Source organism: Anas acuta, chromosome 5 (assembly GCF_963932015.1).
Source record: "Anas acuta chromosome 5, bAnaAcu1.1, whole genome shotgun sequence".
NCBI classification, from domain to species: Eukaryota; Metazoa; Chordata; class Aves; order Anseriformes; family Anatidae; genus Anas; species Anas acuta.
The window spans coordinates 37,321,624-37,334,424 of NC_088983.1; the positions used below are offsets into that span (position 1 = coordinate 37,321,624).

The window sequence follows — 12,801 nt, forward strand, 5'->3', positions numbered from 1 at the left end:
TGTGTGCCCGTTGAGGAGCACAGCTTGCCCTGCCTGCCATTTGGAAAGACAAAGGATGAACTTTAGAGACATAATTTGGAGCAGAACTTTTCATATTTGGATCATGACTCACAAGAGTCTTACTTTTCCATTCAGTGTAAATAAGCACATATGATTATTTTGAATTGCTTTACAAAATATATGCAAACAGCATTTCAAAATCTCTCTTAAACCAAATTGTATAAGTCTCACATTTGTTTGTGTTTGCACCCTTTAACTAGTGTTAGGAAGCTGTGATTTACATTGCTGGGTAAATCACATCTGCTCATAAGCTGTGGTTTTAAAAACGTTGCACATCTGTGGTATCAAATGTGTGCAAATTAGAGAATTACATGACATTACTAGTCACTTACATGCAAATGTAAGCTTCATTTTTTGTGCAGTATTTGAAGTCATGTTATTATGTACCATAAACTGCAATCACCTACTGTCTACTTATACAGCAATACAAAAAGGAATTTATTCCTTTGTAATCATTTTCATACAGCCATATAGTCAGGTACCCCAATCAGGAATGTAGGCTACAAACTGTCAGCTGCCCTGATGCTTGCTTATGGTCATTCTTTATAGGTGGCCTGGTCACCACACTCATTACTTTTGAGTAAATAAAATGTGGAATTTGGTATTCTGGAGTTGTGTTTGTTGGTAAAAGAGGTATTTTCTTTGCAGCAATCTGGAAAAACGGTATTTTTTCAGCTTTGCTTCCTTCATGTATCTGTGGCTTCTTTTTGAAGCTGGTACCAGGTTGACCAGAGACAGCATCTTTTATTCCAAGATCTAGAGATGGGGAAGTGGTATAGTCAGTCTGTGACGTGCTCTATTCCAACACTGCAAAAGGGGGTGTTCCCTATGACACGTCTGCTCTATTCTTCTGCCTTGAGTGTCTCAAGAGAGAGAGCGTCAGCAAGATTTTCCTTCTTCTATTTCACAACCTTGTTCCTATTTTCACATCTTATAAAAAATAATATATATATATACATTTATGCATTTAAATACATTCATAAGAATGTTCTGCTTTAAATTACAAGTCTACATCTTTTCAATCCTCACTCGATTTTCCTTCAGACAGTGGACAAAGCTTTCATCAGAAGACTCAATGTTACTTATAAGCATTATTAATGAAGCTTGACAAAACAATTATGCAGAAGCTATTACCATCTTTACCTTTCATATGGCCAAAATAAATTGCAGATAAATTATTACATGACTCAATCAAAGTTGTACAATGAATTAATGGGAGCAGCTGGATGTGGAGACTAGCAACTTTGACACTCACACTCATGCTGAAATTATGTGCCCTGAAAACACCAGGACTGCCTCAGACCCACTCTACGCTACATGGATTTCTCTCATATGACTGAAGTGTTTTTAGGCTATGAAAATTAAAGAAAAGGAAAAATAATGTAAATCAATGTCTCTTTCTACATTGTTTTCCCTTCTGAGGCTAAAAGATTTTTTTTCTTTTTCTTGTTTTAATTTTTTTCTTACAGTAGATATTGGCAGGCTGAAAGTTGAAATAAAATAGGAAAAAATAATAAGCATATTTTGAGTGATTACTCAACTGGGGTCCTTTGTGACAGGAAATGCAGCTGCGTGACTAATGGGCCTGACTTTCTCTTGGCTTCCTTCCCCCTTCAAAGATCTTGTTTACTGCCCCAGCCAATTTTTTTTTTTTTTTTTTAAATTGCTAGAAGCTAGCAATTTTCCAGGAAAAAAAGATCTTTGCAAGAGGCAAAGGCAGTAAATCTTACAAAGATCAAGGGCTGCAGAGCTCTCCCCCATCTACTCCTTTTAGCCTTCCAGGCTCTCGAGTCACGTCATATCTTCCCTTGCTCCACTCCGAACATGTGTCTAGCAGATCTTTCTGCTTTGGTGAGGGGAGGGAGTATGTGAATCACATTTACAGCATCTAGCCCTGGAATTCATAAAGGAAGGGCTAATTCCATTAAGGAAACCAGGGGCCTCCTAAGCCTCTTGCATTTTCTCTTTTTATTATTTTTTTCTCACTCGCTCTCTTCTAACAACAGTTGTGTGCTCATGCTCCTTGATGACATGGCTGTAAGTGTGAGCTGTTGAGATTTGACACAGCATAGTTCCCTTGCAAGGGGCCACAGAGCTTCAAATGTTTGCATTTGGCCTGCTTTATAGCTCTGCTTCGCTGAGCCTCCCTGGTAACCAAAGCTGGGCTGGGAGCTGAACCTCCCCTGAACTTGATGGGAAGAGGAACCACGCGCTCAGTCTCAGGGCAGACCCTTCCCCCTGTCGCTCAGTGCAACAAACCCAAGTGCCCTCTCAGTAACTGGGGGCATTGGCATATGCCTGAGTAGGGAACCCAAGCAAGCAGGGTCTGTCCTGTTGTTCTTTGGAGGGTGTCACCAGGAGACGCACACCCTGAAGGGCTGCGGTACTGAGCCCTGTGGAGAGGGGCTGGGGGCTCAGGGAGGTGTCTGAGGTATGAAGGGGCACAGGGGAGTCAGGGTCTGAGGTATGAAGGGGCACGGGGAGGTATCTGAGGTATGAAGGGGCACAGGGAGGTGTTTGAGGTATGAAGGGGCACAGGGGGGTCAGGGTCTGAAGTATGAAGGGCTCCCAGTGCCCGGTAAGGCAGTGACATTTCTTGGCCCTCAGGCGCTTACTGGTGCATGAGCCTGCGTTGCCAGCAGCAGCGTGAGCACCAGCTGTGCCTCAGTGGAAACTGGTAAAACCCTGGACTAATAGTGTTAAGTTCATTCCTGCGAGGACGTTGGAAAGTCAGCAGCTAGGTAAGCAACAGACTCAGAAATAATGTAAGAGAAGAGGGAACCAGTCTTTTGCTTTCTCAAGAGGCCTTTCTCTTTGGAGAGCTGGGGGATCAAGTCATTGAAAAACAGTTTGAGGGCTGCTCCACAACCTACAGCCCTGGCATGGTTCCCTGTGCCCTGCAGCAGAGGCTAAAAAAGGAGGTGAATATATTCATTACCACAAACTGCATAGCGAAACCATCAGAATGGGTATACTAAAAAAAGAGATGAAACCTTTGCTTATGAATAGACCTAAAAGAATTGAATACATGTGTACAGAGGGATCATTTTCCACTACCTACAAGAGGAAAAACCTCTGGGGAAGTGGCTGATGCCAAATATTTTCTTATGCTTCATGTGTCAGCAGGGTCTGGCAGAAACCCTTAAAAAACAGAGCACGCATTTTGTGCAAGTTGAGAATCACAATTTCTGGTGATTTGGATTGCTTCACCAAACTTGAGACATTTCTCCAAAAATACAGCAGATGTTTGATAATGGACCAAGTTTTCAGCATTTACACAGATCAGATGATGTTAAGATCAGCAAGAAAAAAAAAAAAAGAAGAAAAAAAAAAAAGAAAGAAAAGAAAACAGAAAAACAACAGAATAACAGTAAAAGGCTTCAGAGCTGCCCTGAGAAGAAACTAAGCTGGGTTAGACAGGCAAAAATGCTGATTTTTTGCAACAGATATAAAACGCTGGTGAGAGACATGTCATGGCAATGTATGCAGCAAGGTTACAGAGGAGCTGGGTTGCATGCAGAAGCAGAGGGCACAAGGACTTGTTGGAATGGAAGCCCCAGGAGATGTGTGTGTGACCTGGCTGTGTGACCTGACAACCCCAGGGCACTGCTGTACAAAGACATCCAGTAGACTTTGACTACAAATCTTAACAATTCCAGAAACTGGAAAAGGATGCAGCCCCGAGGTATCTTAGCAGCACACGTGAGACAGAGCTGTCCCCAGAAGAGAACCGGGCTAATCCTCTTGCAGCTATATGCTCAGATCTGCAGGTCAGTAATTTCTGTGCAATGAACAGTAAAAAAGCTGAGTGTCAGGGCGTTCAAACAGAGAAGAAGGATTTGGCATTTGTCCATAAACGTAAAAGGTTTCCTGTCTTTTTTTTTTTTTTTTTTAAAGAGAATCCTGTGTTAGAAAACTGACCATAAGCCACTTGCTGCAATTGCCAAAATGGCCTGGCAACCCCCCTCTCCTCATGAACACAAAGGTTTTTTTCCAGTTACAAATTTATGATTTGCAGATTATGAGGGATTTGGCAGGTTCAGACTTAATCCCTAGAGCATTTGATGAAAATGCAATGATGCAAAGTCCAGAGCTAGATTTTGTAGGTGATGATTTGCTTAAAAATTTTGCTTATGGTGGGGATGAGATCCAGCAGAAAGTACATGAGACCATCACAGAATATTCTCAGCCTTGTTCCTGATTTCAGACAAAAGTATGAATAAATGTATGAGAAACTGTATACCCTCTCTTGATTGTTATTTCTACTTTCCTGAGGTAACCTTACTATAAGGTCCTAGAAGTAAGAAGATGGCCGGGTGTATCAAGTTTATTGTTACTACACATACTGTACCTGCCTAAGGTAAACAAGCTCTAACAAGGTAGTAGGAATAACTAAATGCAAGGCATCCTCAGTATAGTACAGATTTGGCTCTACCACTCTAGTTCCCATTATTCCTAATCAAATGAGATGGTAGGAAAAAGTATCAAAAGAAGTTGGTAACCACTGAGCAGAAGTGTGGAATTACGCTGTGATCTGGTTTAGGTCTGATAAACTGAGGTAGAACACATGAAGGAAATATGCAAACTACTGACATTTTGCTTGACAGAAAAATTAAACTCTTTTCATTCCTGCAGTCTTTCAACTCCTTGCCATCTCCACGGGTTCCCCTTCAGTCATGGGGGTGTGGAAGAATCATAAAGAAACAGAGTCCAGGACACAGCAAACACGTAACAAAATGCCACTCCAACAACTGTAGCAGCGATTTTCCAGCTCTAGAGATGCAAGCAATGCTGCCAGGGTCCTCAGGATTCACCAAGCAACGTTTATGTGATTGGTTGTAACTGTTTGCAGTTGCATATTAACATACCTTTTCTGAATTTTGATTTGGAAAACTCAGTGATTTTAGAACCTCTGGCATTAATAACTGCCCTTTCCAGTCTGTGAATCTGAATCAGGTGCTGCAAAGCCTTCATTTTATTACAAACAGCCGGATGAAACCAGATGCATAATAAAGCAAATCTTTCACAAGCAGCTTAAGCACTGGATGCACAATGAGGACAACTGCATTTCAGCACAGAGGTGGCTACATTTGAGCCACAGGGAAGTAATTCATTTATACACAAACTTCTCAAGCACTCTGGGATGAAAATACTGTATGGAATCAGTTTAATACACTCTACTCATGTGACAGACTCCCATTTCATATTGTTTTCCTATTTTTGCTATGCCAATCATACTGCAATCCCATGCCTTCATTCTGATCGTGCTGGAATAGGAGGCAGATACTTTCAAAAAAGCCAGCAGAATTAAAAACTAGCAGTGGAAATTGTTCCTGTGCGTGCAGCTTGCTCATGCTCAGAAACTATTCATGTTCCATTTCTCTCTCCCCACTTAATAAGGGGCTGCTTGCATTTTGGCCGCATTAGCATGGTTTTGAATTCTGGGTGTACTTTTAAGTAGCATTTCCTAGGCACTGTGTTCTGGTGCATGACAGTCTCCTCGTCTCCTTCGGACTCCTGCCTGCCTTCACCTTCTACTCTAATGCTCTCCTGCCTCTGGAACATCTCACGTCATCAGCACAAGCAAACAACCCATACATCAACAGTTTCAAATTCTTCAAATTGAGAAGCCTCAAATCAGGAACAATTTGGTAACTTGCTCTCCCCTTTTGTTGAACCCTGTACAAAGGACTAAAATGACTGTGTTGCCTAGTAGGTAAAAAAAGGAGACCAGAAGCCCTGGACCACCTTTGGCCATGGACAATACTACCGAAACTAGACATCACATGATGTCTAAATCAGGGGTGTGTTGACTGCACAAGGCAGCTTCACCCAAAATCTAATGCCACTGTGTTACACAATGGCTGCACAGCCTCTTGTGCCTTTCTTTTTTCATCTGTAACACACAGACAGTAGCACTCAGCCATCCAAAGGGGTGAACTGAGAGTTCACTGGAATTTTGGAAGACTTTTGATATTCCTGGATGAACAGTGCAGTATGAACAGAAAATAGCTGTCATTGTTTCTTCCTTTTTTAGTGACATCCCTCTGATATTGCGCTCTCACATTCCTGAGTTAAGCTTGCTTGATTTTGCCTGGGTTTAAAATCTGTTTTCTTCCTCAGAGAGCATGCTGGAATACACCTGTAAGCACAGCAAGTCTCAAACATTCAGCAGCCTTGCACTCAAGGCAAGCTGCCTCCATCTGACCTTCCTCATCTTTATTAATATACTCAAACAAAGACAGCTAGAACAGTTTAATACGGGCATGTTTTGTACTCCATGCAGCCCTGTGCATTTTAAAGGCCAGAAAGGACATTCTCTGCCCCAACAAATGATTCAGCGTAGATTAGAAGCTGTGGTTTATAGAAGAAACCCTGCAATTCGATACCCATGTGATAGCAGCTTTTGACAGTGAGGTACAGTCCCAAGATTGAATATAGATTCCCACTCCAGGAACTGAGCTCTATGTCTACAGGCCTTCTAGAGGCCTTGTGCATACAACCACCTCTTTGTTGCTCCATCTGTAAAACTGGGGTTGTAACAGAGGGGTTTAGAGAAGTTCAGCTCTAGAAGTTTTTACAAATGTTAAACATTGCTTGTTTCAATCTTGTTCTGTTACAAAGAAGTCCTGCAATTCTTCCATCCTCTGCTGTTAAAAAACTGCTCTTCTCTTTGGGTCTTTATGTTACTTAAATTGTACATAATAGATTTTTGCAGATTTGGAGTGGAGGAAGAGGGGCGTTTAAGAGAGCAAGTAACAGTTTTGCAAGTAAAAGTGATGGAATTGCTGACAAAAGGTTTGAGCTGATGTTTCCATGTATAACTATCCCTGTCTGTGCTCTCCAAGCAGCTCTGGCTGTGATGGGTCCTTTTTCACGTGTGTCTAGGACAGAACAACTTGTGTTCAGAAGTACCAGCAGGCACTAGAAGCACATCCACCAAGTGTTAGGTGCTCAAGCACATTCCCCATAGCTCTAGAATTCCCCCCTCCGCAGGGATGGTTCAAGCGATGCCATTGTGAATGGATGAGAAGAAGGAAAATATTATTAATAACAGTGGCTAACGCAAATGATGACGTTAATGACCGTATTTGCATTAAGATGGTGACTGTCGAGCCTGGTCTCTGGTTTTCCATGAGGCTCTCTGTGCTAGAGCATCTGTGTGCAGGGCAGAGCCCCTGGGGCAGGTGGCTGGAGATATTCCCTGGGGAGTGGGGACTCCTGAGGAGAGCAGACAGAGGTCTGTTTCCAGAGGGGCTGTGGGCAGCAGATTTGCCCTGCTGGCTGCTGTAACCAGACCTGGGTCTGTGGAGACCTCAGCACAGAGGAAAAGCCCTTCTGTCCCTCCTGTGGCCATGCTGAGCTTGGCTGGAGGAGTGGGCCTTTGTCATGCTTGCTCTGCCCTTCATCTGCCCCCTGCAAAGTCACGCTTGGAGAGACAGCGGTTCCCTTCAACACAGACATTCACACGTAGCTGATGGAACCGGGATTATTGCAATGATTGGGGGAAAAAGGGAAAGTGTGCATTGCCAGGCTGGATAAAACGTAAGGCGCTGTTGGCTTAAGGTAGGCAGAGCTGCTGCCAGATGAAGCATTTGCACCTGGCCTGACTGGAAATCCGTGGGGCAGAATATTCCTGCTGAAGTATTTGTGTTGCCATTGGCATGGCAGTGGCTTGCCCGCACGTACTCAGACACCCAGGAGGCCAGGGCTCAGGGCTCCTCAAGGAGGTCAGTTTTTATATAGCAAAGCAAACAGTTTAGCTAATCAAGGATATTTTTTCTTTTCTTTTCTGAGACTCCTGGCACCCGGCCCTGTTACTTGCAATCTTTAATTTGTACTGTGGCTTCCTTTTCCCTGCTGCCTTCTCACTCCAATTTTCCCACACACTTATTTCCTAACTCTACCTCTTATGGAGGTCTTCATTTATTTCAGACCCAAATTTACCTCAATCCTACACAACACTCTTGTTACCTCACCATTTATTCCTGTAAGTGACTGTCATCAGAGCTCGATGAGCTTGACAAGTTTATGAAAAAAAAAAAAAAGAAAAAACAGTTGAGCTATTTTTTTTTGTGTTGTAGAAAATAGTTGATGATAACAAGGTACTTGTAACTCTATTCATATGCACATGTAGAAATTGATTGTGGATCAGCTTGGACCTTCTTTTTGGTTATGTAGCTGTCTGAATGTCAGACAATCCTAGCAACTGGATTGCTAGGGGTGGGCTACAAACTGTACACACCACTCACAAGATGGCCATGGGGAAGCCTGTGACCATACAGTTTCTACAATAAAATAGAAGACTCTGATGAATCAAAATCACATTTTAGCAGATTCTCCCTCCCATCTCCCTACAGCTAAAAAAACAAAACACAGGGAAGAGATAAAGGCACTTTTTCTAGTTAACACAGCTATATAGTCCACGCCACTTACCCTGTGTAATTTGTGTAGAGAAATGAAGGCAACATGCAAATAAACATCTCAACTAAAACATTAGCAAAATCCCAGTAAAAATATACAGCTGCATAGTCCATATGGCAGAGGCTGGCTTGCTTGAGAGTTGATAGTAAGATGCACAGGAACATGGGCCAGAAGTGACCCACCCGTTCACCAGGTTCTGTCCCAAGAAACCACCTTTAAACAGGCTTTTCTAAAAAGCTGCACAGAACCCAAAGCGTTCCCTCAGTCTGCCTGCACCTTTGGAGCTGCAAAGTGCTACCATCTTGGAACAAATGCGCAGCCTCTAACGCAGACATGGATCCACCCGATTTCATATCGCTTCAGGTAAACAGCTCTTCTCCTTCCCTGTGGTTGTTTCCAGACCCATTTCTAACGAACTCTTCAGCCTCTGACTGCAGCCCAAGTTGGCAGGGCAGCACTTTTCAAGCCGTGAAGCAAGCTGCGAGCAGCTAATGAAGCCTGACACACATTCCACATATTTTCTTACACGCAGACACAGAAAAATTTTAATGAATTGAAGTGAAGTGGGGCTAGAAATGCTGGGAGGCACCGAGCTAGCATGTAGGACGACCCGCGTGCAGATTTTGTGCAGGCCGGCAGACCACAGCCCAGGTCCAGCAGACAGCGTGTGACGGGCTCTTACTGCTCTCTGGCAAAAAGTCCCCCGGACTGAAGACAGCCACACACCAGAAAGCTGAGCCTGCCAAGATGCACGCTGTACATGCTCTGTGAGGCAGTCGGCCCAGCACTTTTCATTATTTTCAGAATCCATCACTGAAGAAAACACAGCTCTTTATAAGGTGGGACATGTTTTAAAAGAAAAGTTGGGGCAGATTCAACTGGTATAAAGCTGCATAGCTCTATTAAAGACCAGGGGGTGTTGCTGATTTGTACCAGCTGAGAAGTTGGCTAATACTCCTTTGGAGCCACCACCTCTCCCCTGCGCAATTGCCAGCTGAAACACTGGGAAATGCAAGGAGAAATGAAAAATGGAGCACATTTATGTGAAAAAGCTTCGATGCAAAACAAATGTCTGCTCACTGCACATAAGCTGAAATAATACAGCCGTTATTGGAACTGTGCTACAATAAAACAAACTGGATGAGTCAACCTAATCTCCACTGGCTGCCTTTCCGGTCCCCAAGCTCCCCATCTATTTTTATCTCTTCTTTTTTTAATATACTTTTTGGTTTACAAGCAATAAATCTACAGATCTTGGGTCCCCTGTGTGCGCTCTTGCCAGCAGGCCACTCAGCATTTAGGATGTTACCCAGACCGTTACGGCTATCAGACCACAAAATCCGGAGGCCAGGATTTGGATTCAGGAGATGCCGTGGCCCAGAGAGCATGGCAGTGCCTACTGATAGCGTGGGGCATGGCAAAGCCTTCCGTGCTGATGGCAAGTATGCAACGCACAGGAGCAGCATGGTATGCTCTTCGGGTGGCCTTAGAGTACCTGAGGGAGCCCAGCTGAGCCATTTCAGCTTGTAGGAGCACAGCAAAGCACGCTCTGCTAATAGATGGGCATTGGTACAGATGCCTGAGGAGTTTTGGGGTGAGCTTCTTTCCAAACCTGCAGGAGTGCAGCTTTGGTCCAGTGCTCCAGCCAAGCTTCACGACGCAGTGTAGGGCACATCCAGAGAGAGTGACACATGTGATGTGTTCAATGGTCATACGATGAGTAGTAGAAGAGCCAACAGTAAAATGGCACTGCCAGTCAGAGCCTGCTTCTCTGACTGTACAAAACCAATGCCGTTCCTTTTTTTCCTGGGTGGGAGATTGTTAGTTTAGCTAACCATGCCCAGTCCACCTTAGGATGTATGTTACCTACCATAGGATACGATTTGATTTCAGAATCACAGGGCAGGTGATGGGAGCTACGTTCACGATAAAAAGTTTTACTGATGTTTGTTGGCTCGGTGTGGTAGCGTTCTCCTGAGAAAAGTGTGGGTGAGATCTTGGAAACACAATACTCCTGCTTCATTTTTCTCTGGTAACCAAATTAAGATCTTCGTAATGGAGCCATTATTTTTCTAATTTTTCTCTGTCCTCTTTAATGATTTTATTACAGACACATACAACTAGTCACCTTGAGCTCATACATGCTGGGAAACATCTGTTAATTGAATATGAAGATAGCCAGAGTGTTATAATGGAAGGAAACTACTGGGATATGATGCTTGCATACAGCGTTCTCTTTCATTAGAAGAGTACGTGCTTCGGGGAGCAAGGGAGAAGAATGTATGAATTTAATTTCAGACATTCACTTTTTAGGTGCCCCCAAGGGACGTACCCGTTTCCTATATAAGGTTTGGTCTGTTTGCAATTAAGCTCTCTTCTTTGCATATTTCCGGATAGATTAAAAATAGCAAAATCAGCTTATTCTTGGACTTCTGGAGATAAACAAAGCCATTGCTTCCAGGGGTTTTAAGACACTGATCAGGTTTACAGATCTTGAAGGCAGAATTTGTCCATGAATTTTTTTTTACGCTGGATAAACAATAATTTCCAAAGAGAACAGAAAAGGTAGGAGCACATTTCTAGAACTGGAGGCCTTTTAAACCAACTAACTTTTGCAGCCTTTGTTTTTACAAAAAACTAATGTTGATAAAAAATAAAGTTGAATGCAGTTTTTATGCAGGAAGCTCAAGACCCGTTCAGTCCGCTCCCAGCACTCCCCCAACCAGTGGAACAATTCCAGAGCAGAGAGGCTTGCTGAGCTCCCATTACAGTTCTCCTCTCATTCTTTTTCTATTGGGATTACCATCATCAATCCATTTAATCCAAAACGTAAAGCTGTTTTTTGTGATGCAGCCATCCATTCTCAAGGACCTTGACAGAAACAACTCATTTGTAACGGTGCCTAAATTGCTATCAGATGGGAATGATTCCCAAACACCCCTAGCACCCTGAGGTTGGATACACGATAGTGATCTACACCTGATCATTTCTTCCCTGCTGTTCAGGTCTCTGCCCATTTGCAGATATTACCCAGAACAGCAGCCATTTTCCAAAGGAGTGGCTGATGACTACGTTATGAATTTGCCTCCTGAAAATGTTTTTGCTGTTTTCAGTTATCTTGTGCAGATTCCTCAGCAGTCACTGGACCCTGATGGATACATAGACAATGGAATAAAAGCCACTGATATAATGGTTTTAATGTTAGTTATTCACACTCTCCAGTGCCTGTTAGGCATTTGCTTTCAGAGTACTTCATTCCCCAACAAAAATGTTGATGGATATTGAAACTGATGATTCAGGAGGGAGAGAAGATTACAGCACTACAATATCCAAGCAAACAAATGGACACATTTATTGTTCAGTAGTACATTCCTTGGAAAATTTACAGGGCCATTAGTAGAGGGGAGGAAAAAGTACAGTTGAACAAGTTTCACATTAAATGGCCCATACCATGAGGCTGTGCTTTGTTCCTCCTCTGTGCAAAGCAGTAGTAACAGCATGGTGGAAGGACATATGGCCCATTCCACACCTCCAGTGAAGGCAGGAGGATACTTCCAGACCACTCTTGATTCCCAGGAATGCATCTCAGCCTAGGAGCCATAATCCTTATGGGCAGAAGCAACTTTGAAGTCAGTGGGACTGTTCAATAGGGCTGTTGGTAAGAGATGATGTGCAAACTAGCCCCTTGTTTTGGTAAAGAGAAGCAGAGAAGCAAGTCCTACTGTTCTAGCAATACATACTTCTCTCACCTAACAAAGACTCCACTGTGTCACTCAGACAAGAGGCATAAACAGACCTCAAAATAATAATAAGGACTTTTGAAAAAGCAGGACAGAATGTGTTAAGGTTGTTTTAAACACTCTTGGAAGTAAAACAGCTCTTGATACTATTTGTCTGTCAGCAACGTTAAAGACATGGGCTTCCTTCTGCCTCTAAAGACTCAAATTTACGAGCTCCAAAATGTGCTCCTGCACATTTCCAGGACCTTTGTTGAAAAAAAACCACACCACCACCCAAACAACAGAATAACCTTCTGTCCATCAAGCAAGATTTCCCAACAATTACAGTACCAGGCACAGAGAACTCTGCCTGCCTGGCCCACAGCCACACCACGGGCGGCAAACTTTCTAACTCTCACCAACTAATTAGGTTCAGGTCAGGTATGTGGCTGGGAGAACTCCAGGGAGGGTGGAGGGTGAAGCAGGAAACAGTGCTGATGATTCAAGCGGGGATCATCTTGACAACACTTCTTAAGCTGTTTCTTCAGAAATAAGTTTTGGCTGTGAAAGGCAAGTGATCTTATTTCTAAGAAAACAG

At 43.2% G+C, this 12,801-nt stretch overlaps 1 protein-coding gene and 1 long non-coding RNA gene across 9 annotated transcripts in view; one reads left to right on the forward strand and one right to left on the reverse strand.

Annotated features, from left to right (window-relative positions):
• The window catches only part of RAD51B (RAD51 paralog B), a 465,395-nt gene that overhangs the window by 58,303 nt on the left and 394,291 nt on the right, over positions 1–12,801 (reverse strand). The gene's annotated exons all lie outside the window — the stretch shown is intronic.
• LOC137857551 (uncharacterized) lies at positions 1,812–8,324 on the forward strand. Its single transcript, XR_011097135.1, has 3 exons — positions 1,812–2,491; positions 2,668–3,830; positions 4,696–8,324. It is a non-coding gene; the product is annotated as an uncharacterized lncRNA (long non-coding RNA).